At 34.9% G+C, this 27663-nt stretch overlaps 1 protein-coding gene across 3 annotated transcripts in view; it reads right to left on the minus strand.

Annotated features, from left to right (window-relative positions):
- LOC134529147 (facilitated trehalose transporter Tret1-2 homolog) overlaps window positions 1–27663 on the minus strand; it is a 263849-nt gene that overhangs the window by 172250 nt on the left and 63936 nt on the right. For all 3 annotated transcript variants that reach the window (XM_063362919.1, XM_063362918.1, XM_063362917.1), the window contains exon 2: window positions 23447–23562. The gene's annotated coding sequence lies outside the window, so the exon portion shown is untranslated. The remainder of the gene's footprint in view (window positions 1–23446; window positions 23563–27663) is intronic.

The raw sequence follows: 27663 nt of genomic DNA on the forward strand, positions 1-27663 counted from the left end.
TTCAAAATGATGCTGCAGTACAATAATGCATCTTTGTTTGATCGCTATGAGAATTTGTGAGATGTCTCTAATGTAAATAATATCTTCTATGTCAGTCTTCATTAAGGGGGAAAAACTGGTACATTATATGACCAGTTTAGCTAAAACTGTGTGATCTATTATGTATATTCTGACGGCACATGTGTACGCGTGCATCATGATTTTTTCAATGGTATTCACAGCAGTAGCTATGTTAAAATAGTTTTGTGAGACCACTGGCAATCATTATTAACCCGACTTCTCCAATAAAATACACAAGCAATTGGACACCATCAAGCAGTATTATTATATCGAACAATTCACTCTCTCCTACATGACTTGCAACTGACCTATTGTCTAAATTTTCGCTGCATATTTCAATAATGCTGTATAGCTTGTATCATAAATGCTGGGAGGAGTGTTGATGAATGGTTGGCAGGTGATGCATGTATTTTCAAATGGTATGCATCTTGTAACTTCTTCCATAAAACTGTTCCATCCACAAAATTCTGGAATTTCAATATGCTTGCAGTAGAGCTACACCAAGTGGGGCACTAGAGGCATTACAATTGTAATTTGTGGAAACAGTGCACTGATATTCTTCATCTCGTTTGCTGCAAATCCAACACTGTTTGTTTATCGAATGATTTAAATACAACAGCTCCAACCCTTGCTAACTCATCGGCTGTTGTGGTTGTTGTAGACGAATGATGCGTTGACCAAGGACCACTGCACATTTTGGTGTTACAAATATTATGCTACCCAAAGTGCACCTTCACTTTAAAATCGCGGTTAATGTACACTCTCTGAGAAAAGGCCTTCTTGTTAAGTTCCATTGGAGGACATATTATTGATAATATCTCAAAACATGTTGTTTCCATGTATGACGAACAGAAACATAAGATTTATAGAACATCAACCAACCTGTGGGAACCAAATTTTTTGAATAAAAATGCCACTAGACACATATGTATGTGTGTCACAAAAACTATGTCCTCACCACAAAAACCAAGCTATGTTAAATAGCTGTGGACTTCTTCATCCACTTTAAGTATCCACCACGGTTTTTAATTTAGCAAGACGGTATTTGTAAACACCCTAAGAGTCTTACGTATAAGGTTTGCCACCCCTTTCGGAAAGTTATCTGGTAAGGAGTATTTAGAACTGTGAATTTGGCCCCGAATATCCTCAACAATAATGGTAGCTGCTGTTCTAACAATACAAAGTCTTTATTCTCTTTCGTTTTAACTCTCCTGCTGATACCATGAATCTGTGATAATCTTGTATCCCATATTCTTAAAGTACATGAGATATATCAATACAATACTTGGCGAAAAGATGTGTTCTTACTGTTATGGATGGGATATTAGGATCACATTCCATTTTTCCAATTAACTTTTTCAATGAAATCTGGCACTTTAAATCACTATTGTCTAGAAAAGTATAAATCACATGCATATCAACATCTACTTATTCTGTGCTTCTGCCTGTAGCCTCACTTCTTTGTAGAGGGATGGTACAGCTTTTTAAAATAAGACAGATGATATTGCCTTTCTGCAGCGACCAAGACATTTATGGCCAGGAATCATTGTCGTACAGAATTTGCTAATTCATCATTGCTGTTTCCCAGAGTCCGAAAACTTTGTCCTTAATGTTTATCATCATCTCAAGATGTACAGTTTCACGTTTGGAGGGTCAATATTTCTCTGTTGTGTTGCATAGAGGGTGTTTTTTCAGCACAAAAGAAGCAATTAGTTTTAAAAACAATGTTTGATTCACCTGATGAATATAATTATGTAGATCTGCATCTTGTTTGACCCTTTTGAAGTATGCATGCATAATTTTTTTTACATAAGCTTTTCGTCATTTCTTATGAACTTCGAAGGATGTGCTCCTCATTAATATAACAAATTTATTATTACCATTCTTCCTACTAACTTCAGCAAAATATTCAAACGGTTTATCTTTCACTACACTCATCTTCGATCTGTCATCTAAAGTTGTATCACATAAATAACGCACTCGCGAAGAGGGATTGCAAACATTCATGTCAACATGAAACACTTCATCCTCAACCTGTGGCTCGGAGTAAACTATCTCTAAACCAGTTAGCCTCTGTCGAATATAAGGGAAAGTTTATTCTTCCTACTAGGAAAGAGGAAGAGTATCGTTATACCTGCTCCCTTGGGAGGGAAACAAGAAATCATCCTGCTCTACCAGCCTTGACCATCTAAATAACGTGAAATATTACCCACATAATTCTAGAATTCTTCCTCCTAAGTGTACTGACCTATTTTTACATTTTGTATTGCCAAATAGAGATGCAAGTTCCATATATTTTTCTATACAGAATTTTAACTGCAGCAATAAAAAATGGTAGAAATTTCATAAAAATAAATTTTATGTCATAAAAAACTGAATAGAAAACCCAAAAATAAATGATTTAAGGTAAGCCTACATATTATTTATATGATAGATAGCTTTTATATAAACAGGCTGTTATTTGGGCGTAACAAGAGATGCACAGATCATCTGCAGTAGACAACATCCTGCCAGTGCTTGATGCTGAGGTCTAGCTGAGATGAGCAGTTCTATTTTCTGGTTATATAGAATGCCAGCTTGGTGAACATTTGTTGTTCATGGCAAATATTTTCGTTGGTCTTGAAGTACCAAGATACGACGGAATCGAAAGAGTGACGTTGACTTCGCAACTCTGTGGAGGTGTAGTAAACTTTGCATCACATGCACGATAAAGAAAGAAAAGAAAGCAGAATCACCTTCTCCCCGTCTGTAAGTAGTATATACATGTATGTAGTATCCCTGGTTCATGTTTGAGGTGCCAAGTTACCAAAAAAAAATATTGTTTTTTGTACTTTGACCAATTTATTTGGATTAAACATTCGCTTTAATTAGTTATAAACAATAGAATATTAAATTTTTTGCATTGTGGGTTTTGGTAGTAGAAATAGTTGCAAAAAGGAAGGGTGAAGGTGTTTCGAAGAGTCTGGTAAATTGAGTTCTTTATACTATGGATAATGTCTGGTGCAGTCATTTCTGATATTAAATAATGTAACTTATTGGCTTTTGCGTCATTTACGTACCATAAAAATTTTTCTTTCAAACGATTATGTTAAAGTCAATTTCCTATTTACCGATACTGAAGACAGTCTAGTTCCCGGGATGACTAAAGACATTGTAGTAGGCACGGCAGCGCCTGGATCTTTATTCATTGCATGAAATACAACTGGATGTTGGGTTTTTACATTATTCTTTATGAAAGAAGTACTAGAAAAAATAGGAAACATCAAATAAACTCTGCTACAAAAAGGCCTTATGAAAAGTAATAAAATTGATAAATCGTTGTAATTTATTTTGTTTTATTGTTTTGTTTAGGTGAGTCAGAGGTTTATTCAAAACATATGATTTATGCAAAAACAAATAAAATTCACACCAATAATGTTGAGAAAACATACATAAATTTTTGAAAAATTATTTTTCATTACAAGCCCTGTGTTAATTTTAAAAAATTAAAAGCTCGTTCTGTTTGGTATATACATGGTTTTTTTCTTCAATGCAACGAGTTATTTTAACAATGCCAAACAAACACAAAGCAAATTTTTTATTGAACTCTGTCCATATCATAATTTTCCGTTAAAAGTAATCTTTTCTTAAAAAAATTTAATTTTTCGTTCCTAAAACTATTTAGAAATAAAATTTTTTAAATTATTTAATACTAAACTTAAACTACAATACTAGGTTCTTTTATAACCAAAAATTATCGTGTTTGAATACAAATCATTAAAAAAAAAACTTCTAAACTTTTCTTATAAAAGGAAAAGTTTCGAAAGGACCCACATCTGACCAATTGTTTGTGCTCCAGCTACGCGAGTTCATTCGTCACGATTTATCATTCGGCAAAGTTCAGACAAATATTCGGCAGCCGGATAATCCGCTATCAGGCTTAAAGTTTGGCTGGATATATGGTACCGTTATCCAGATAAACAGTTTTCTGTTTCATCACTAGCCTTAACCTTTTTGATTATAAATATATTTCCAAAAATTTATTTGATCGCTGTAAATTCAAACTATTTATTGGCAAAAAATGAATTTTTATTTTACTACCGCAATTTGTGGTGTCAGTATCACCCCGATCTGATGTAGATCTGAAAACATCATTCCGGTGTGAGACTTTCACTACTTACTGCAACATCACCTGTGCACTGACGAATACAACTTAATAATATATTGATTGCTATTTAGCCTGGCTTCCTCTATAAAATTTCGAAAGAACAACAATTAAATATAATTGAACCAATTTTTCTCTACGGAATTATAACTGCACCAATAACAAATGGTAGTAATTTCTTATAAGTTAACTAGCTGCCCGACCCGGCTTCGCAAGGCTATACTAATGGGAAAAAATTAAGCCACATCTCCCATTTACAGTAATGGTAAATAAAAAAAATTCAGTGAAAATTTATTACAATGAATAGCACCGGTGGTTTCCCGACTCGTGCACGCAAAGTATAACTGATGTACCCGTACTTTGCTACGGCAGTCTACAGGCAGATCACTCTTGCGCCGCTCATTATACATGCCCCTCCTTGTGGGTACGCCACTGACGCGCGATGCCCGTCCCATGGAGACTAGAATGCATGAACGATGCAAAATCCTGATCTCATGCAGACAAAGTACCCACTGTTGCCTGGTTTTAACCACCCATGGGATCTAATTTTCGGAAAATGTCATCCTGCGTAAAATAAGGAACATTACTGTGAATTTTCAGGTCTGTAAAATATATATACTGAAAAAAAAGGCAATAAAAAAACAAAATAAACACAGAGAGAGGAAAAAAACCAATAGTTTAGGTTTGCAATTTAAAGTGATAAGAAGTATTTAAATACTAATTGAACTCTTTATGAGGGTACTGATTGTTTCGTTGTTAATATCACACGGGTGTTTTTTACTTGTATGGGAAATATAGAATGATAAGGCATCTAGTGAGTGGCAACAATGTTAATAGGCAATAGGAAATAAACTTCTAGCATTGTCAACACACACTTTGTACGTGTACTGCAACGCATTTGATTTTAAATTGGATTTTAAGTAAGGATCCCTAATGTTATTGATAATATAATTTAGCCTATATCCTTCCTCGATAAATGTACTATCCAACACTGAAATAATTTTTCAAATAGGACCAGTGGTTCCTGAGATTAGCGCGTTGAAACAAACAAACAAACTCTTCTGCTTTATAATATTAGTATAAATTTATTCATCATAAACGGTAGTGATTAAAAAATACTGAAATATGGATTAGTTTTAAGTTAGTGAACACATTTTTAATACAATAAATGGTATTTGTATAATACTGGCTGCTATTTGAGTGTAAAGAGAGGCATGAATCAATTGCAGTGGAGAGCATCCTGCCAGTGGTTGATGCTGAGGCAGTTGTACTTGCTGGGTATATAGGATGCCGGCTTGTTGAACATTTGATGGACATAGTCTATATCTTAGTTGGGCTTGAAGTAGCAAGTTACGACGGAATCGGAAGGCTGAAGTGGATTTTGCAACTCTTCGGAGCTGTAGTAGTCTGCGCATCACCAACACGAGAGCGAAATTGAGGAGTGGAGAAACTCCTTCTCTCAGTCTGTGAGTAGTATATACATGTATGAACTGTCCGTAGTTCATGTATGAGGTGCCAAGGTTCTGACCATAACCCTTTTTTGAACTTGGAAATAATTTTTTCTATAAATTATTCACTTTAATTAGTTGTAATCAGTACAACAGTTTTTAGTATTGTGGGTTTTGATAGCAGAAATAGACGCAAGAGGGCTTCTTTAGGCTTCAAGTGGAGGGGAAATTGTCTCGCATTATAAGTGTTTTCAGCCCTTTTATGGTTGAGTGATCCACTGAGTAAGGAATATTTTTGTTTTAATTGCTGTTAACAATTTAAAAGTATATTATTTCAATCATGTTGTATTCACCAATTAAACAAAACTTACAATAATGTCAATTTTTAGTTCATCCGAGATACATGTTGTGACGTCACCATCCAAGATGTTCGCTCATTGACTCGCCCCTCACACCCCAGTTTGTACACCGTGCCTGTCGCTCAATTTATTTCTTACTAGACTTTTGATATTTGTTAATGTCTTGGTTATTTTCATTCAAATGTTCAGTCAAAATACCTTCAAATTGTTAAAAATGTATATTCGATAGATCTTCAAGCAATCATTAGATAATCCTATTTTAATTACTAATAGACATAAGGTAAATATTGTTTAACTTATGTGCTTATATTTTTGTTATATATATTGATAGTGATTTGTTAATTTTTTGGTATTATAATGTACTGGCTGGGGCGAGTACTGATAGGCTAAAAGCTAGCGTTGCACCAGTTACAAGACGTGTTCAAAACAAAGCACTGGTAGTAAATAAAATATTATGAAACTAAACATTAACTCTTGGACGGGTGGTTCGCCATGGAATGATGATAAGCTCAGTGAGGATGTCAGAAATGACTATAATTTGATCTGAGGGATCTGAGCCATGTCTTAATCTATATAAATTTAAAAAAAAAAAGCATAATAAAATGCATTTGTAAAATTTCTTTTAGAATCTGATGTTTTTCGTTTCACATTTTCCAATAAAATAAAATGTTTTTATGACAAATCACTGCAGATATGTTGCGAGATGCTGTTGACAACTGTAGAGACTATTACAAACTGTAGAGTAGTAAGTTTTAATAATGGCAGACTATGTGGGATTTGAAGCAGCTGCTAGAGGCATGTGCTCTCTTAATACAGTCAAATGGTAGTTTTTAAAAGAAAAAATTCCACATTTAGGTTTCTCAACTTTTTTATAAATAATTTTTGGGCTTCTAATACAAATTACAACCATGCCGTGCTTTACAGGTGACGCATGATCCTCAAAATATTACAAAATGGACAATATCAAGCTCTTTTGGACATTTATGCATTGAACAATCTTATAGAAAAAATAAATAGGCTCCTAACCTGGCATTTTATGGCATGCATTCTAACATTTTTTTATCCCGCTTGATTGTCTCGTCTAATTTGATAAACTCTGCTATCAACATGCCGTAGTTGCGAAACTGACACTACAGAAAATTTCCAAAGCATCACAAACTAATTGTTGAGCAGCCAATCCTTTGTATATCTTGAAATATACTATCACTGACTCCATGGTGTTGTGATAGTACCCCATATGTTTTCATTTGACACATTCAAAATTGTTCAATGGGCATGTCACTCCATGTGCCACTCCACAACTTTTCACTTCGCCTAATCATGAAAGCTTCCAACTTCTTCTGGCAGCAAATTGATTTTCAAATCCCCCATATCCTTGAGATAGAAGTGCTTAGCGTATAAGTAACGTCCACTTGCATGGTAATATAGTTTCTTTTTGAATATGGTTTTGCAGATTGAGGTCCCACTTACCAATTGTTTAAAATTGGATGAACCCCATCATCAATATGTCTGCTCCTAAATGTAACCTTAATTTGGTTCTAGCTCCAATCTATGTCAATTGTTGCACCTTAGCTGCAAAATGATGTTGCAGTTCAATAATGCATTCTCGTTTGTTCACTGTGAGAATTTCTGAGAGGTCTCATCCTTAATTTATCTCTTCTATGTCGGTCTGATTTGAGGTGGAAATATTGATGGATTCTATGACTAGTTTAGATAAATTATATTAGCTATTATGTGAGCTCTGACAGTCCTTGCGTAGGCTTGTCCCGTCATGATTTTGTCAGTGCTATTCACAGAATAAATTATGTTTACACAGTTTTGTTAGACCACTGCCAATTATTATGCACCCCACATCCTAATGAAAGACATAAGCAAATGGAAACCTAAAAGTCATAATAATAATGAAAATATATATAATCCTGATGGCTGATGACAAGTGTTGAGGGCGGTAAAAATTAGTTCCTACTAAATATAGAACAAGGAACAGTATGTATTACTTTGAAGAAACTGTAAAGATGGTGTTGTAATCACAAAACGAGTATGGGTGTTAAAGAACAGAAACACAATGCACAGAAAAAGGAGAATTTAAGTGACCATAATTTCGAGGCTGTCACAATAGTTTTTATTGGATATGTGAAGTTAAATGAATATGACAATGTTACTTACTGCCTAAGTGCAGGGAGCAAGAGTATGTGAATACATGTGCATGTTATCTCTTATACTCCTTTCCCATCGATGTTACTTTGGTTTTCACCCAGACGGTCATTCCAATCTGCTTCATTCCTCTTTCTCTCTTTTTCTGTAAAATGTATTAGTATTATACGATGCCGGCGTAAAAAAAAATTTTTGCGATTAAAAAAAATTAATTACAAATTAGGGACATATTTTGAAATAATTTTATGCACGTGATCAGTTAATCACGCTTAAGAAAAACCAAAGAGTATAAATTTTTTAAGTCGATTTGGGAAAATCTATGCTAATAACTTATTACGTAACCAAAAATATTTACTGTCCTCTGAAGTTTTTGTAGACTGATAGTCAAGAAGAAATTTTTCATGCGATTATAGTTCGATGGCTCTGGATACACTGCTCACCAACTTCTACAAAAGGGATTGAAAACATTGTCTAGTTGATAAAGATGCAGATTTTGATCTGTCGGTACACACTGCACACAATTTGGTGGATTTGCTTCGATGCAGTTTCATCAAACACTTCATATTCTGCCTTCCCTTGGTAGCCAGGCCAATTATTGTCAATTCACAATTAATCAAGTTATTTGTAACAATTATTTCCCTATAGTGGTACACATTTTGAATTATAAACATTTTAGAAAGATGACTATGTTAACTGTAACCTCGTAACAGGTAAAAACATAATAAGTAGTATAAAAATATTTGTCATGCGCCAGGCTTCCACAATAGGTGCCATATGTTCCGACCGCCTTCTAGGATTTTGATGTCATGGCGGCCATCTTGGATAACCTTTACTTTGACCCTTGACCTTTAAAACTGGCCATTATGGGCCAAAATTTGCAAAAAATTCATTAGAACTTTCCATTTTAAGAAAAAAAAATCTACAGAAAATCTCAAATAATTTTAAAAACAAAAAAAATTTGTCTGTTTTGTGGGGAAAATTCCTATTTTGAGGGAAAAATTTCTGAGTCATCAAAAATGTCAATGGTTGAAAATTCCTAAAAGCAGTTTAAGATTCCTATAAGCAAGCCTTAACAATTAGGATACATGGCCGCCATTTTGAATTATGACCTATCTGTTGCAATTATCTTTATTCCAGCCATATTGAAAATCCATATTTTTTATACTAGAATAGGGGGACTTTAACAATCATAAATAATTTAATTATATAATATTATTTAAAAATACCAAAGCACTTTTCTTTAAGGTCAAAATATGGTATTCTGGAAATGTTGCAATGGGTAAGTTGAACCGTCATCTAGAAACCATAAATAACATGATCCAATTTTCCATGCAAGTATTCTTTACTTCTATGGTAACAATTTGCCACCAGAAAAGCTTTCACTTCACCAAATGACAAGTTATGGAGTGGAACATGGAGTGTCATGTCCATTGAACAAATGGGGAACGGACACGACGCAGTGGAATCAGTAATATTATTATGACAAGTTGGACACTTGGAATGGCCGCACAACAAGAAGTTTGCAATGCTTTGGAAATTTTCCTTACTGTCAGTTTTGCAACATGGGATTAGCATGTTCATAGTAGTGATTCCCGAATTACACTAGACAATAAAAAGATGAAAATTTTTTGGGAATGGTTGCCATAAAAACCAGGTGAGAAAAATTTTTTTTTATATATATATTTAGTTTATGCAATAAATGTCCATAAAAAAGTGTAGCAAAATTGAATTTAAAATTCAGACTACAAAAAAATAAATTAAAAAAACTGTTATGAAACCTAACTCCAGAGTTTTTTCTTGTCAAAACTATCATTTTATTTGATAATGAGTGCACATGCTCTAGCAACTGTTTCCTTTTATAAGAAAAGTTTAGAAGTTTTTTTTTTAATGATTTGTATTCAAACATGATCATTTTTGGTTATAAAAGAACCTAGTATTGTATTTTAAGTTTAGTATTAAATATTTTAAAAAATTCTCCTATAGGCAACAATTTCTATAACTTAATTCTATACAGTTTCTAATAGTCTCTACAATTGCGAACTGCATCTCCCCACTAATAGGCTGTGTATTGTCACGGAAACTTTATATTATATTGGAAAATGAAGACCCAATAGGAATTTTCCACTAGTAAAGGAATTAGTGAAAAACTGGAAACTACAACTTCTCATGAACATTTTAAAATAAATTTCACAAATATATTTCATAATGTTTTTTTGATTTATGAAGAACAAGGCATGGCTCAGATCCCTCACATCAATTTAACCGACGATTAAAAACAGCCCCGCTAATTGCTTGACGGTATCCAAATTGTTACTCCCTTTATGCATGGTGGTTGTTGTAATGTCAAAACAAGTGGTGGTCTCGCTGTGACATGGCTGTTCCACATCGCTGCTCGCCACCGCTGGTCGCTATCCTCCGAGCTACCTGCCTCTTGGAGCAACTCGCTACCTCATATCTTCGAAGCTGCCAGGACAGAAGACCACAACCCTGGTGTAACTAGAGTCGTGCAGGCTGTTTGATTCTTGGAGAGTGGGTGAGCAATCCTGGCAACTTAATCCACGCCCATCGTCATAGTTGTTTGCAGACCAGTAAAGTGTATTTAACCTGTTGGCTTTTGTGGTGTTATTCACACATCCAGGTAATGTTGTTTTAAAATCATTGTTTGGGTGTGTGTCTTTCACTACAAAAATCAAACTCAAGGTGCTTGAAGTATAATTTGCTACCGATAGAATCTACAAAATAATAGTGTGCTATTTAATTTGTTTATAAATGAACAATGATATAAAGTAAATTAAATGTACTTTTAAAAATGAAGACCAGTAAAGTGCTTTATTTCATTTGGCTTTTGTCTTTCCGGACAGTTTGGCTGGTTTATGTCGTTTCAAAACCATATCCAGTCATTCTGTCTGTTACTAAAGAAGTCTAACACAACTATGTATAGAATGATTCAGATTAGTCACTAATTTTTTAATACCACATGTGTACCACGACCTGACATACAGTATAACAAACTGTGCAGTAATGTAATTTAGATTTCAAAGTTGTGGTTGAAAATTTTTTTATATATGCCAAAAAATCCTTTGCCATGGACTATACAAAGTTACAATATATTTTTGTTTGATCACAAGCTCTTTCTTAACCACTTGTTTCCAAAGGAATTTTTGTAAAACTTTAGAAAATGGTTTTCTGTTTAGTAAGTTGGCGCGAGCAAAGACCCAACGAGACTTTCTACTTAGGGCGCATGGAAGCTTAGAGAGTTGTTGGTGTCTTTAAAATCTCCGGTTCCACCACACTCTGTTCTCAACAGCAAAGATACCGTTCCCAATCCAGTTGGCTCTCCAGGATCTCCCACAGGCACAATCTTTCCCATTTAAATAATATCCTACCTTACTGAGCGCTTAGAGCTGTTAATTTATCACTTGTGGCACACTCGGTACAATTGTCTTGCGACAGCTCGAAATGACTGCTGGCATGCACCCTAACCGAGCTACGTGGTCGCGCCAAGAACAAAGCGGTCGAAGGAGCAGCAGCAGCAAGTCAGCTCTCTCCGGCGGGCGGAAGGCTACCGGGTGGAAGCGAGTGCTTATAGGCTCTAAGCTAGCGTCGCGCCAGTTACAAGGCATGTTCAAGACAAAGCACTGGTAGTAAATAAAATATTACGAAACTAAACATTTGCTCTTGGTGGGGAGGTTTGCCATGGCGATGATGATAAGTTCTGTGAGGATGTCATGAATGACTGAAAGTTATCGGATCTGAGCCATGCCTTTTTCTTTATAAATCAAAAAAGCATTATGAAATATATTTGTGAAATTTAGTTTAAAATGTTCATGAGAAGTTGTAGTTTCCAGATTTTCACTAATTCCTTTTCTAGTGGAAAATTCCTATTGGGTCTCCATTTTCCTATATAATATATAAAGTTTCCGTGACAATACACTGCCTATTAGTGGGGAGACGCAGTTCGCAATTGCAGAGACTATTAGAAACTGTATAGAATTAAGTTATAGAAATTGTTGCCTATAGGAGATTTGAAACAGTTGCTAGAGCATGTGCACTCATTATTAAATCAAATGATAGTTTTGACAAGAAAAAACTCTGGAGTTAGGTTTCATAACAGTTTTTTTTATTTATTTTTATGTAGTCTGAATTTAAAATTCAATTTTGCTACACTTTTTTTTGGAAATTTATTGCATAAACTAAATATATGGAGAAAAAAAAATTTCTCACCTGGTTTTTATGGCAACCATTTCCAAAAATTTATCAACTTTTTATTGTCTCGTGTAATTCTGGAATCTCTACTATGAACATGCTATTCCCATGTTGCGAAACTGACTGTAAGGAAAATTTCCAAAGCATCGCAAACTTCTTGTTGTGCGGCCATTCCAAGTGTCCATCTTGTCATAATAATATTACTGATTCCACTGTGTCGTGTCAGTTCCCCATCTGTTCAATGTACATGACACTCCATGTGCCACTCCATAACTTGTCACTTGAATTGCAACTAACCTATTGAAATAATCTTCGCTGCATCATTCAATAATTCTGTATAGTTTGTATCATAAATGCTGGGAGGAGTGTTGATGATTGGTTGGCAGGTGATGCATGTATTTTCAAATGGTATGCATTTTGTAACTTCTTCCATAAAACTGTTCCATCCACAAAATTCTGGAATTTCAATATGCTTGCAGTAGAGCTACACCAAGTGGGGCACTAGAGGCATTACAATCGTAATTTGTGGAAACAGTGCACTGATATTCTTCATCTCGTTTTCTGCAAATCCAACACTGTTTGTTTATTGAATGATTTAAATACAACAGCTCCAACCCTTGCTACCTCATCGGCTGTTGTGGTTGTTGTAGACGAATGATGCGTTGACCAAGGACCACTGCACATTTTGGTGTTACAAATATTATGCTACCCAATGTGCACCTCCACATTAAAATCAGGGTTAATGTACACTCTCTGAGAAAAGGCCTTCTTGTTAAGTTCCATTGGGGGACATATTATTGATAATATCTCAAAACATGTTGTTTCCATGTATGACGAACAGAAACATAAGATTTATAGAACATCAACCAACCTGTGGGAACCAAATTTTTTGAATAAAAATGCCACTAGACAAATATGTATGTGTGTCATAAAAACTATGTCCTCACCACAAAAACCAAGCTATGTTAAATAGCTGTGGACTTCTTCATCCACTTTTCAGTATCCACCACGGTTTTTAATTTAGCAAGACTGTATTTTTAAACACCCTAAGAGTCTTACGTATAAGGTCTGCCACCCCTTTCGGAAAGTTATCTGGTAAGGAGTATTTAGAACTGTAAATTTGGCCCCGAATATCCTCAACAATAATGGTAGCTGCTGTTCTAACAATACAAAGTCTTTATTCTTTTTAGTTTTAACTCTCCTGCTGATACCATGAATCTGTGATAATCTTGTATCCCGTATTCTTAAAGTACATGAGATATATCAATGCAATACTTGGCGAAAAGATGTGCTCTTACTGTTTTAGATTGGATATTAGGATCACATTCCATTTTTCCAATTAATTCGTCGAATGAAAACTGGCACTTTTTATCGCTATTGTCTAGAAAAGTGTAAATTACTTGCATATCAACATCTACGTTTTCTGTGTTTCTGCCTTCAGCCTCACTTCTTTGTTGAGGGATGGTACAGCTTTTTAAAACAAGTCAGATGATATTGCCTTTCTGCAGCGACCAAGTTATTTATGGCCAGGAATCATTGTCGAATATAATTTGCTAATTCATCATTGCTGATTCCCAGAGTCCTAAAACTTTGTACTTAATGTTTATCATCATCACAAGATGTACAGTTTAAGTTTGGAGGGTCGATATTTCTCTGTTGTGTTACATAGTTTGAGGGTGTTTTTTGAGCACAAAAGAAGCAATGAGTTTTAAACACAACGTTGGTTCAACCGATGAATATAATTATGTAGATATGCATCTTATTTGACCCTCTTGAAGTATGCATGCATACTTTTTTTTACATAAGCTTTTTGTCATTTCTTATTAAATTCAAAGGATGTGCTCCTTATTAATATAACAAATTTATCATTACCAGTCTTCCTACTAGCTTCAGCAAAATATTCAAACTGTTTATCTTTCACAACACTCTTTTTCGATCAGTCATCTAAAGTTCTATCACATAAAACACACGAAGAGGGATTGCAAACATTCATGTCAACATGAAACACTTCATCCTCAACCTGTGGCTTGGAGTAAACTATCTCTAAACCAGTTAGCTGCTGTCGAATATAAGGGAAAGTTTATTTTACCTGCTAGGAAGGAGGAAATGTATTGTTATACCCAGGGCTGCCACTCTGATATTCATGAAAAACCTAGATAACCTACAAAAAAAACCCAGACACATGGGTAAAAAACCCAGATGCGTCTAAAATGCTATCGTTGAAAATGTTTGCGTACAAAATCAAAAATATAAACATAACTGGTTTTAATATAAAACAATTAATTACCTTACAAGACTGAAAACGGTTATACAACCAAAACAATAAATTTACACTGCAGCAAAAGTGCTATATAAATAATTCTTAGAACATTGGAGCAGCACATATAATAAAAAACCTACAAATATATACATGACAAAACAAACACCATCACTTCATTCTTTAAACCGGTAATTATTTTTATAAAACTGCATCATGTCTTTATTCAGAGTCTGGTTCTACAAGATTGGTTTGAATGTTAATTGTTGCTTTGGTTTTGTGTTCTTCAAGCCTCTTCAGATAATGCCGATGACATGAGCTGTTTATAACATCCTTCAGTAACTCAGGGTTAGGTTTCCAGGTGCTGCATGTTGCATCACTTCTTGCAATAGCTTGTTTGGCGAGTAATCTATTTTTTACAGATTCTTCTTTTAGACTATTGGTAGTTCTGTTCTTAACATGATTTACTTGAGAAAAAACTAGTTCCACTGAAGCTGAAGAGTGGGGAAGAATGGTCAGGTTTGTCATAAATTCAGACAGTAATCCATACTTTGACATATCCAAGCCATCTTTTATGTTCCTTAGATTATACCAATACTCAGGAATGGTTCTTGCAGTGATGTTTAAATCTTTTGAAAGGCGGAATGATCGCCATTCATCATCCAGTTCGTTGAGTTGGTTTTCTGGTATAAGTGTAGGGAAACTTAGTGCTAAATGGCAAATGGAGGCTGGTGAAACTGTAAGATCCTTTGCTATTACCGGATCAAGCACTTTCAAGCTTGCAATAACACTATTGTCATTGAGAGGAAATCTTTTCTTAATCTGCACACAGAGTTCAACAAGAAAATTCACACAATCGGTTTTGAACCGATTCGTAGAAATGGAATCATCCAAAGGTTCTTTGGCTAGATGTGCCATGGCCCTACCACCAAGATAAACACTGTCACCAGGTTTGTGAATACTTCTATCAGTTGGGTCTATTTCACTTAAACTATGAGCAAGGATAACTTCTTCTTTAACAAAACAACTCAAAATATCCATGTATTCTGTTGAAATTCTTGAGTGAAGAATGTGAAGCCTGAAACATTCAGACTGAAATTCAGTGTTCAAAGTATTTACCTTGTGCAGTATATACTGTACAAATAGCAGCATGTGCTTTGTTCCACGGTTCATTAAGTTATCATATATTTTTTTTGCCCCATCAACTTTGTCTGTCTTAATTTCTGACTGAAAGTAAAGAGATAAAGCATCCCACTGCTCTAAAATGATGCTGATTACATTTTCTCAGGAGAGCCACCTTGTTTGTGATAACTTCGGAATCTTATGCTGTGGTGAATTGACTGCATCTTGAACCAACTTGAAATCATTTAGTCTTTTGCTACTACGAGCAAAATAAGATGTCAAATCTTTTAGAAATGCCTCCAAAAAAGAAGGCAGCACCTCGACAGCATGGCAAAAGAATGACACACACATCCCATCACAAAAATTGATGGAATATCAGATTTGATTAATGTTTGAAAGCCACTTTTCATGCCCATCATAGTAGAACAGTTGTCACTGCCAAAGCCAACAATATTACCTAGTGGGATATTTTTTTCTTTAAGACGAGACTTAAGAGCAGCATACAAACCCTCAGCAGATCCGTTTTCGACTGAAACTGTATCAAAAAGTACATCTACAACATCTAGTATGTGCAGGTCAAAAAATCTCACAACTATTGCCAAAATTTGTGTAACTGAAATGTCAGTACTTTCATCAATTATAACAGAAAACTTTTGATTTTGACATACAGTTGCAATATCTTGCTTTGCATGATGTGCAATTCCATCCTGGATGAGGTAAGAAATCTTTTGTTTTTTTTCACTGAAACTTTCTCAGCTATCTTACTATCAGGAAATGCTTTTTTACAAACTTCAAACAAGTGGTCTGCATGAGCAAAAGGTACGTGGTGTTCAGCAAAATAGCCAGCAAATAAGACCTCTGCTTTAGCAACCTTTTCATCAACCGATGATTCTCTTACTTTGAAGAATGTGTCTAATTTAACATTCGACTTAGCTTCTTGAAAACTAGTTTTGTGTTTATATGTATTTTTGTGTGCGAAAAGCATAGACTTGTTTGCATTTTTCAAACAGATATTGCAACAGATACAGTAGCTACTACCTTTATTATTGGTATCCTCACGGAGCCAATCCTTCAGATCTTTATCTTGTAACCATTCTTGTTTAAATTGTTGGCTGTACCACTTTTTTTTTGCTGGTGGTGAATTCAAGTCGCACATGATGGAAATTGTATGATTGTAAATGCCAGAACACTTCAGAAAACAGCTTATTTTAGGTTATGCAGAGTCCATAGAACTGTAATAAATAACAAAACACTACCTTGTGGGTCTAGTGTGAGCCATACAGCCATAAAACCTAGCATTAACTAATGACAAACAATTATTGATACATGATTTGACCAAACTGTAACGCCAAAAATTAACATAAATTGTTTTACGTATAAAAATAATTAAAATTATTAAAAAAACCTAGAATTGTTGGAATTCATTATTTAAAAACCTAGAAACCCAAACACCATCGGAAAAACCCAGATCTGGGTGGAAAAACCCATGAGTGGCAGCCCTGGTTATACCCGCTCCTTTGGCAAAACAAAAAATCATCCTGCTCTACCAGCCTTGTCCATTTAAATTACGCGAAAGATTACCCACATATTTCTAGAATTCTTCCTCCTAAGTTTATTGACTCACTGACAGTGCTAAAGTTAATGTATATCACATCAACATAGATTAAATTGTTTAATTTTTGAGAAATTTTCAAAATGTTGTATTGTTACTACGAGGCTGAATAGTTTAAAATAGAATTAAGCACCAGTAAAAACATAAACAACAAATGACAACCAGAATCAAACCAAAAAATTTGCTAAATTCTAGACATTTTTAAGAATATTTTGACTATGTTTCATCGCATTTATTTGGCTGGGACAACTATATTTTCTGTCAGCCCCCTTCCCCCCCAAAATATAAATTACCTGTAAGAAATATAGTTCTAGATTTTTTTTTAGTAAAAATCACAAAAATATGGTCAAGATTTAATATTTTTTTGTATTTTCGCAATGTTCCGTCTATTCAACAAGGAGGGCGTGTTAAAGTTTAGATCCTGCACTACCATTAACATAATATCCACATGAAGAATCTAATTATGTTTTTCCATATTCATGTTCTATGAAAATTTTAAAAATAAACTTGATTTTGGCAATTTTGTTAGTATTTGAATATATATGTCACCTGTACGGGGCACAAAATTGAAATTCGAATTCAGCACACACAAAAAAAATACAGTACTGTTAAAATTCTGAATCCGAAATTTTTTTATAGACATACCTATTTTTTTAAATAATTTTCCTGGAATTTCAATGTACGAAAGAAAATAAAGGAAAAGGATGAAATGGGCATATAACGATAACAAAATGTTTCTAAACATATGCTAAATGTTGCTGTTGAAGGTAAAGAGTTTAAATCAAATACCACCTTCCATAGTTAATAAAATTCAAAAATATATCCAATACATTTGAAGAATACCTGTGTATTGTGTAATACAGTGTGCAGTCTGGCCGGGGTTACCCGCTACGGTAAAGGAGTAGACCGTACAGCCAGCGACTCAACGCCGAGTGTCGGGCGGCGGTAAATAACCTGACTCTCTACAGGCTGAAATGGCCTCGGCCATAGGCGACTCTGTTGGAAGGTGTTGAGCTCTCAGTGGAGAAAATGCTACTGGAAACTCAGCATTTTGGGAGGGATAGAAGCTCAGCCATTACTAGCATGAGGCCGAAGATGAATGACTTCAGCAAGGCTCAAGTTAAGACAGTAGCAGACATGGACAATGCTAGGACCACAGGCTTACCTGGCAGCCTATCAATGTCAGCCCTACCTTCCAGTTGTAGGACACGACAGGCCTAGTTAGCCGGCTACCGAATTTTAAAACCTTTTGGTATCAAAGAGGGAGGTGCTATTAAAGTATAAACAAGTGTTGACAATACTACTTGATGCCCTTAGTGACTTATAGAGGAGAGGTTTTGACTGTAGATACTGGGATGATCAGAGCAATCAAAATTTAGATTATGAGTAGTTTGTTGTCAATTACGAGTCTAGTCGGTATCAGGAATGGAATAGTGCAGGCAAAGGCAAGGGTACTGAACTTAAATAACATTAATACCTTTGCTGAATATTTTTCTAATGTATATTCATCTACTAATCATAATCATAATGTTAATGTATCAACGTCAAACCATGATACCATTTTGGTCCCCGTTATTTCTGAAAGTCTTGTGCTTTGGGGTATTAAATCCCTAAAATCTTCTATGTCATGCGGTCCTGATGGAATACCTAACTTTGTTCTTAAAGGCTGTTCATACATATTAACACCACTTCTTAAACATTTATTTAACGTAAGTTTGAAAAGTCAAACGTTCCCCACCAAATGGAAAATAGCAAGGGTAATTCCCATTCTCAAAAGCGGTTCTAAATTAAAGGTATCTAACTACCGTCCTATTTCCATCCTTAATGGTTTGTCTAAAATATTTGAAAAAATTATCTTTAAATTCTTAAATTTCCCAATTAAAAACCGACTAACTCTTTCACAACATGGTTTTAGAACTGGTATGACCACAGCAACCAACCTTGTGTCCTTTCTGAATCCTATTTATTATGAGGTAACGAATAGGGGTCAGGTAGATGCCTGCTACTTTGACCTTGCGAAAGCATTCGACACTGTTAATCATGATATTTTACTCAGTAAACTTGCTAAATTTGGTTTATGTGGCAATTTTGTAACCTGGTTTTCCGACTACCTTCATAATAGATGCTTTTTTGTTTCCATCAACAACAGTTATTCTTCATATTTTAAAGTTCCATCTGGGGTCCCGCAGGGTGGCACTCTCTCTCCATTACTTTTCAATATTTTCATTGATGATATTACATTTGTACCTAAACATTCGAGTGGTGTATTGTTTGCCGATGATTTTAAAATTTCCAGAAGTATTAACTCTATCAATGACTGCTTGTTACTTGAAATTGATATACATGAAATTAATAAATGGTGCTTATTAAATTTAGTAACTCTTAACACAAGTAAAACAAAAATTATCTCCTTCACAAGGAAATATCATCCTGTAAAATATGATTATGTTCTTAACAATAAAATAATCCCAATCACTTCTTCTATAAAAGATTTAGGTATACTACTTGACTCAAAATTATATTTTCACTTGCATGTAAATTACTTAGTTACTAGTTCAAATAGAACATTAGCATTAATCAAATATATTACGTTCTATGCTACAAACAGTGACTCTCTTCTTTGTCTTTATTTATCACTTGTTAGATCTAAGTTAGAATATTCAGTTATTTGGAATTCAATTAATCCTTCCGATAGCAATAAATTAGAATCCATTCAGAATAAATTTGATAAAATAATTAAACTTAAAAACTTCTCTCAGATTACTATGGATTCTCTTTCTGAACCCCGTATCTATCTGGATTATGTATTTATTAAAAACTGTTACTGTTCAAAATTAAATTGTAAGTCCATTCTTGATAATACTGGCATTAGAATTCCCCAATTTAACAGCCGTTTAACTTCTACCTTATGTACATACCATAAAAAGAATGATATAATTTTTCGACTCATTTCTAATTTCAATAAAATTGATCATCTTAATCTGTGAAAGTGTAGCTAGGTAATAATAATTTTTTTTTTTTAATTAATTTTTACATAAGCCTGCAATTAGTAATTTCATTATACTGTAATGTCTATGTTTTGTATTTCTTTTTATGCATTTTATATTTTGATGTTTATTTTTAATAGTTATACTTATTTTAACTTTACTTGTTTGTTTGTATTTTGTTTGTATTGTTTATATGTTGTCCTTGTATATATGTGTTGTGCCCACCGCTAAAGCCCTCGGCTGTTGGTGGGCATGTTACAATATTAAATAAATAAATAAATAAATAAAATTATTGAAAAAGCAAGATTGAAATGGTAAAACCATGTCCAGAGAATGGGAAGTGATAGGTTGCCTAGGAAAATAATTGCGCTGAAGTACACAGTAAGAAGCTCCCAAATAACACCAAGGAGGAGATGGGAAAGCAGATAATTAAAGGACTGAAGGAGAGAGGAGATGACTGGAATAATGTCAACAATGAGGAATGGCTGTAGGACATAGGAAGACGGAGGTAATTTACTTGTCTCTCCCGGCCACAGGCTGGAAACAGTGGATAATGACTGGAAACTTTATTGAATTAATATTTATAATTTTAAATATATACATTTAACTGTTTAAATATATTTAGTTACAGTACAAATGGTTTACTACTGCAGTAAGTAAAGAATAAAAATGAAACAGTAGCAGTTGGTATCACACATGTACCAACGGTAGGTTACATAGTGCGCTTGACCACCACGCCACGTTGCTGATTTGAACAATCAGATACAATATCATTTAAACGCTAATTAAATAACTTTCAAGAGCTTTTTATCACTTCCTAGGGTCCACTCAAGCTAGATGTTTTAGGCTGTTGAAAGGGGATCCTACCTGCTTCTACTCACATAGTTTAAGTCAAAATGCTGATATCCGTTCCTGACCCTTCCCTTGGCAATGTCACAGGCACGACGTAAAACTGGGTCCTCTTAGTGATCACAGAATAAATGATCGCGACACCAAATGCCAACAGACTAGAGTGAGTAAAGCTATTGGCAGAAGAGCTTACTCAATTCGCATACACAAAACACGGACGAATATAATTCAGAAACTGCAAAATGCACGATTATCTTTATATTTTCATTAAACGTAAACGATCATATAAGTCAGAAAACAACATTAACATACTGGCAAAACACGGAAGATAGATGGAATTTTCACATTATAACCCAAATAAAATATAAACATCTTAGTGCATCACCAAGTTCCTTTATGTATTCTAAGCTCTCTGAACAGTTGTAATAGGTAGGTAATGTAGGCTTAAGATATTTGGGTAAAATTTGGAGAAATTGTATCATTTTGGGTAATTTTCTTGGTTGTTATGGGGAAATTTTGTAAACTCAATCTGGAACATTCCTGATTCTCTCTGACAATACATCTACCACTCTTTTCAAAACACTGTATCAGGCACTGCTTCACAAGAAAAATATAGATCTCTGCCACATTAATATAGGTGTCACACAAGAAGTTGTACCCTACCTAGTAAATATTAACATATTTTATTAATTAAAATGTGTTATTATAAATAAATATAATATTATGTTTAGGCATAATATTTTTAGTATTTGAAATGATTTTTATAAATTTACGAAACAGGTTGCTATACATTTTTATTCATTACATTACTCTTATTGTGTTCTATTGCATGGTTTTATTATTTAGTTTTAAACTAAAAATTTTATATTTTGTACTGTGTAATAACACGAGGAAATTGAAGCTGGCCTAGGGGTAATTTTTGTTGGTATATATTTAATTAAATAAATGATTTATTAATTAAAATAAATAAAGTGTTTAGTGACAAAGGACACAGGAGAAAGAGAATACCACTGAATTAAAGACCTTCTTTATATCCTTAGTCCAAATTGACTTCAATCCAACAATATTAAGGTTATTGAAATTTATCATTACTGTTGTTAAAAAATTATGGTACATTAACGACTAAGTTTGACACATAAAAAAGAAAAATTGTATGATCTTAATTGCTGATGACATGTTTTGAGGACGGTGAAAATTAGTTATTACAAAATAAATATCAAGGAACCGTATTATATCTTAGCCAGTGTAAAGATTTTGTTGTATTCACAGGGCAACAAGAATGGGCAATTCATAACAGGAACACAATAATAAAATAACTTCAATAACATAAACACATGTTTAGCTGCACGTGCTGCACAGCCAAAGGGGAATTTTAGTGACCCAAGCTGCGGTGATGTCGCAATAGTGTTTATTAGTAGTGGCAGGCGTTTTTCGCGAAAAGATCTGAACACATATTAGACTGCAACAAGGTAAACCCCTCCTATAGTTTCTTCCTTGTGATTGGCGGCCGTCTGCGAGAGAAGTCGTCGCCTTGTTGGACCGAGCCACTGAAAACGTGTTTACTTCCGCACTGAATCACGGTGACTGATGGTGTTATAATCTATATGCACCTGGGAGAAACTCACCCCATCACGAAAACAGACAGTACAACAGTGTGTTATCTTTCATATAGTCTCCAAATTTTATCGCGAAATCTGCATGATCCTATTTATTATATATGTTAAGTATATTTGATAGGACAATGTGTGTGCCTAAGTGCTAGGTGAAAAAATATGTGAATCCATGTAAATGTTTCCCCCTCTATTCCTTTTCTTTAGACATAACCTTGTTGATCACCCAGACGGTCATTCCAAGCTCCTTCATTCCAGTTTTTCTAATTGGCTGTGAAATTTATTAGTATTATACCAAGCAGTTAGAACTATGTAATTTATGTGGATTTCAAAAATCTTAACTACATAAGTGGGGACACACCTTAGATGTTATTGATGCACGTGATCAGTATATAATGCCTATGAAAAACTAATAAGTATATATTTTTGAAGTTGATTTGAGAAAATCAGTGAGTGCTCTTTACATCCACATTACTAAAAATCTTTATGCTGTAATTTTTGTAGAGTGATAGTCATGAAGATATTTTTCATGTGATTATATTTTTTGCAGCTCTGGATACGCCGCTCAACGTCTCCAAAACGCTAAGAAAACATCTCCTGGTTGTTACAGGTGCAGATTTTTAGCTGTCAATGCTTACCGCACACAATCCTGTGGATTTTCTTCGATGCAGCTTCATCAAACACTTCAATTTCTGCCTTCCCGTGGTTGCCAGGCCTGCAGCCACCTTGCACGGATTCAAGAGGAGCGGTGAGCCTGTGAACATTCCTTAAATGACTTAAAATTTGCCAAAATTCAACTTAAGTTTCTAAATATAAAGTATAGAATTACGCCATAGTTTCCCCATTTTGTGGGGAAAATTCACCTTTTGAGGGAAATTATTCCTCAAAAAAAGACAGTGGCTTGAATTGTCCCCAAAGCGGCTTCAACTTCCCATGGACAAGCCCCTTCAAGCCACCGATATTATGACTTTGACCATTAGTTTTTCATGGTCACCATTTTATATTTGGCGTCACCTTTGCAATATTCAATATGGCCACCTACTTGAAAATCCTTAAATTATAATTTAAAAATTTGGAAAGATTTTTTTTAAATTCAAAAGAAATTAATAATAACATTTCAATAACATTTTTAATAAAAAAAGCATTTGCTTGATGTAGCCCTCGGTTTGAACCTGGTGAGGGCAAAAAAAAATTACTATTGACCTTTCCTTTACTGAAGGACCCCTAGAAGACCGATCCCACGCCACTAATATCAACAATGATATAATCTAAGCTAGTATATATAAAAAATAATTAAAAACATTTCTCATTAACATATTGATTGATATGACTGAATCTTGTTCTTGGATTGATCAATGCAGATACAAAAATATTTATTTTAGCTATATAAATAATTGTTAAAAACTTAAATTCTTCATTTACTCGCCTCCAGTAAGCCAAAGATGGCATATTGAACACCATCTTTAATATTCAAAATTATTAACCTGCAAATTCGAAAGAAAAAAACACACAAAATATTAGAAAATTACTTTTAAATAATGATTGATTGGATCAATTCGTGTCCATGGTTGGATACCAGGAAGCACATAGTTTATTACATTAATTATTTACTCAACAGTTAGGTCCGGGATGAAATAAATAAAAAACCTCAGTATCAAAATAAGCAGGACAGAGGAAAAATAAGTTAGCACATGCAACGTGACAGTCACTAATGGAGCGAGGGTGTTGTGTTCGATTCCCACTACAAGCATAGCAGCAACATGATAATTTGTTATTACAAATACCTCAATTCAAGCATGTTTTAAAAAATAACCATGAGGCTAGACGAACGAGACTTGTCTGCCGCTGCAGGCAGGAAGACTTTAGTTCCGCGCACGGGGCGAGGTATGCAAGCTGGCAGAACCAACAGGAGGCCAGTCAAGCTGTTCGCTCAACACGTGGCGCATTGCTCTCCGGTCAACTCGCCAACAGCAAATATGTCGTTGTTATCATAACCCTTACATGAAAAGTAATTGTTGGAATCCCTTTAAAGTACAGTAAACTCCCGGTATATCGCGCCTCGATTGATCGCGGAATCGGGTATATCGCGGGTCAAACCATGTCCCCCAGTCAGAAATGAATAATAATAATGGAATAAATGGTTGACAGCCGATTAGGATAATTTTGCGTTGTAACTAACAAACTAAGCATCGGGCAGAAAAAACCTAGGCGTAGAAAATGTCCGCAGTAAAATTCTAAACAAGATATCTCCGTACATTATTCCTCTATCTTGTAGGGTTTTCAAATTATGGTCCAATCCAGCCCAGTGATATTTTCTGAAACACTAGTTCTTAACGTCGCTTTATCTCACAAATGAAGCATTGGACAGGGGACCTGATAAAGCCCACCGTCCAGCGACATCCAGCGTGACTCGGCTGGGGATTGATGTTGGATAGGCTTGGTTGTCGGCAAGCGCGGGGTAGGGAGAGGCGAGCCGAGAATATGGAGAGAGGTAGAGATTAGAGCGGGCAGAAACACGAGGGGGAGTGGGGGAAGGAATGTGTTCACGCAGCACACAGGCAGAGCATGAGTCACTTGACTGAGCAGCGTCGCTGCGTACAAGGCAAAATCAGGTAGTCCGGTGTTTAAAATTCCACTCCAGAATCTTAACTGGTACTTTACTGGACATCTGTATATAAATGTTTTGTTACAACTTAAACCTACAGACATAATATTATTGGGTAATTTATTGTATTATACAAGTTCATCTTTTTACTTTGGTATAATGTTTTAACATTAAATAGTAAAGTAAATCGGCTAGCGTATTTTTAATCTTTGCCCAGGAATTCCCAGTGGTCCAATATTTACGTGAACCATACTGTACCACTTTTGCCGTGAGGTAGTAAACAAGTCCCGGAAATGTTTATGTGTAGCGGTCTCCCGACCTTTAAACAGAGGCTGGGGAATATAACACTTGCCGATCCGAGCCACACACACTCAGCAACTCGACACAGCGTTTGGTGAAATAAGTAAAGACAAAGTTTAACACGGTTTTTAATACGGCGTCACTGATTGCGCTAAAATTAAATTGGCGCAATTTTTGTTTCCCACGTGTGACCATTTATAATTTACTGTAAGCATGGATAATAAAGTTTAACCACTTGACACGATAGACGATTCTTTATTTTTTATTGTACGAATGCTAGAATCGTTTTTTTCCTGTATCTGCGGCCTGCTTTTTCAAAAGACAAGCTATCTGTAAGTAAATCTAGAATTTTTATTTTGTCAATCAAACTCGGTACTTTGCGATTCATATTCGGTTTGAAGTATCACTACGGCCTTTCTTTTTAGAAGACTTTGACCACAGAATCGTGTGTAACCGCACACACTGCACTTACTTTGTTACGGACACTGACGAAGCAGATACTGTGGCTAACACCACGAGACTGGCAGCAGCAGCTTGTGTGCCGCACGTGTGTATGGCGGCGTGTGGCGCGCTCGTAGGTCGTGCGACAAACTGTGCGCGGCACGCGGAAAAATAAAAACAATTCAACATTTAATATTTATTTTTAAAATTTATTATTTTTATTTTTTCACCCGTGTTTAGTGAAAACTGCGGATGCAAAGTCCGCACAAAGGCGGGCCGTCTATACTGTGCGTGCTTGCCGACCTATTAGAACACAGGCGATGTTTTATGCCTTTTGACCTTGGTCACATCGAAACATCGCGGTTATGCAACAACGCGGGTAAAAGTTATGTCCCCCGACAACCGCGTTAAATAGGGAGTGTACTGTATAGAAAAAGAAACAAGAGTAGAATACTACCCTACGAATGCAACATTTGCACTCGAAAAATTGTTGTAGTTGTTGTGATCTGACACAGAGTGGAACCCAGGCCATATGTCACAAAAACGACATCGCAATAAAAATTAAGAAAAAAACTAATCTTCATAAAAGCTCCATGTTCTACAAATTTTCCAAGTGATTCAAGTGCTTCAAGTGCTTTTAAATACTCAAACTGCTTCAATCGCTCTAATGGACCCAATTGCCCCACTTCATCTAATGGCTCTAACTGATCCAACTGTTCCAATTCCTCCAAATAATTTCAATTGTATTTAGCTTGAACTTGACCCAATTGCTGGAATGAATTATTACTCTCAATTTTATTATTCATTGGTGACGATTTTGATATCTTGAAGTCAGAATTTGTATTACAATACTGACTTTATAATTAAATCATGTAAAATACAAGAATATACTTTTTCCGTTATAATTGATTTATTTTTCAATTTTATACACATGCAGTTAAAACAAATAATTATTGTATGTAGCCAGCTTCCTTCAGTTCTTTGAGTATGGTGGTTACTTCGTTGATGTGCGAATCTTTGAGTATGGTGGTTACTTCGTTGATGTGTGAATTGGTTCCTGCCCAAGCGAAAGATCTTCCCATGATGCGTATTCGATCTCTTCACATGCCGTCATCTTCCTGGATTGTTTATTATTAGTATTTTTAAGATCTCTGAAGTCTTCTGTGTTAACACCACCCTTAAAATCACTGACGTCATCGTCCCAGTGATCATCATAAGCTTGATCAGAACAATTTATTTTAATGCAAATTTTCAAGCATTTTGGTCTTAAGACTTTATCACAGTCCTCAATATGGCAACTTCAAATCTTTCTATAATGTTCATCATTTCTTTAAAACTAATTGAGTTTATTTAATTTTTTATAACTTTCCTTGAAGATGCTACTTTCTTCGTTAGTTTTAAGTTTTAAATAATTAGTGATATTTGGGGTTAGTGTTATTAGAATTAGCATTTTCACATTCTTTAAGATCGTAATAGTCATTTAAAATTTTTTTCATTCCTCTGCCTTGG

Source organism: Bacillus rossius, chromosome 2 (genome assembly GCF_032445375.1).
Source record: "Bacillus rossius redtenbacheri isolate Brsri chromosome 2, Brsri_v3, whole genome shotgun sequence".
Classification (NCBI taxonomy): domain Eukaryota; kingdom Metazoa; phylum Arthropoda; class Insecta; order Phasmatodea; family Bacillidae; genus Bacillus; species Bacillus rossius.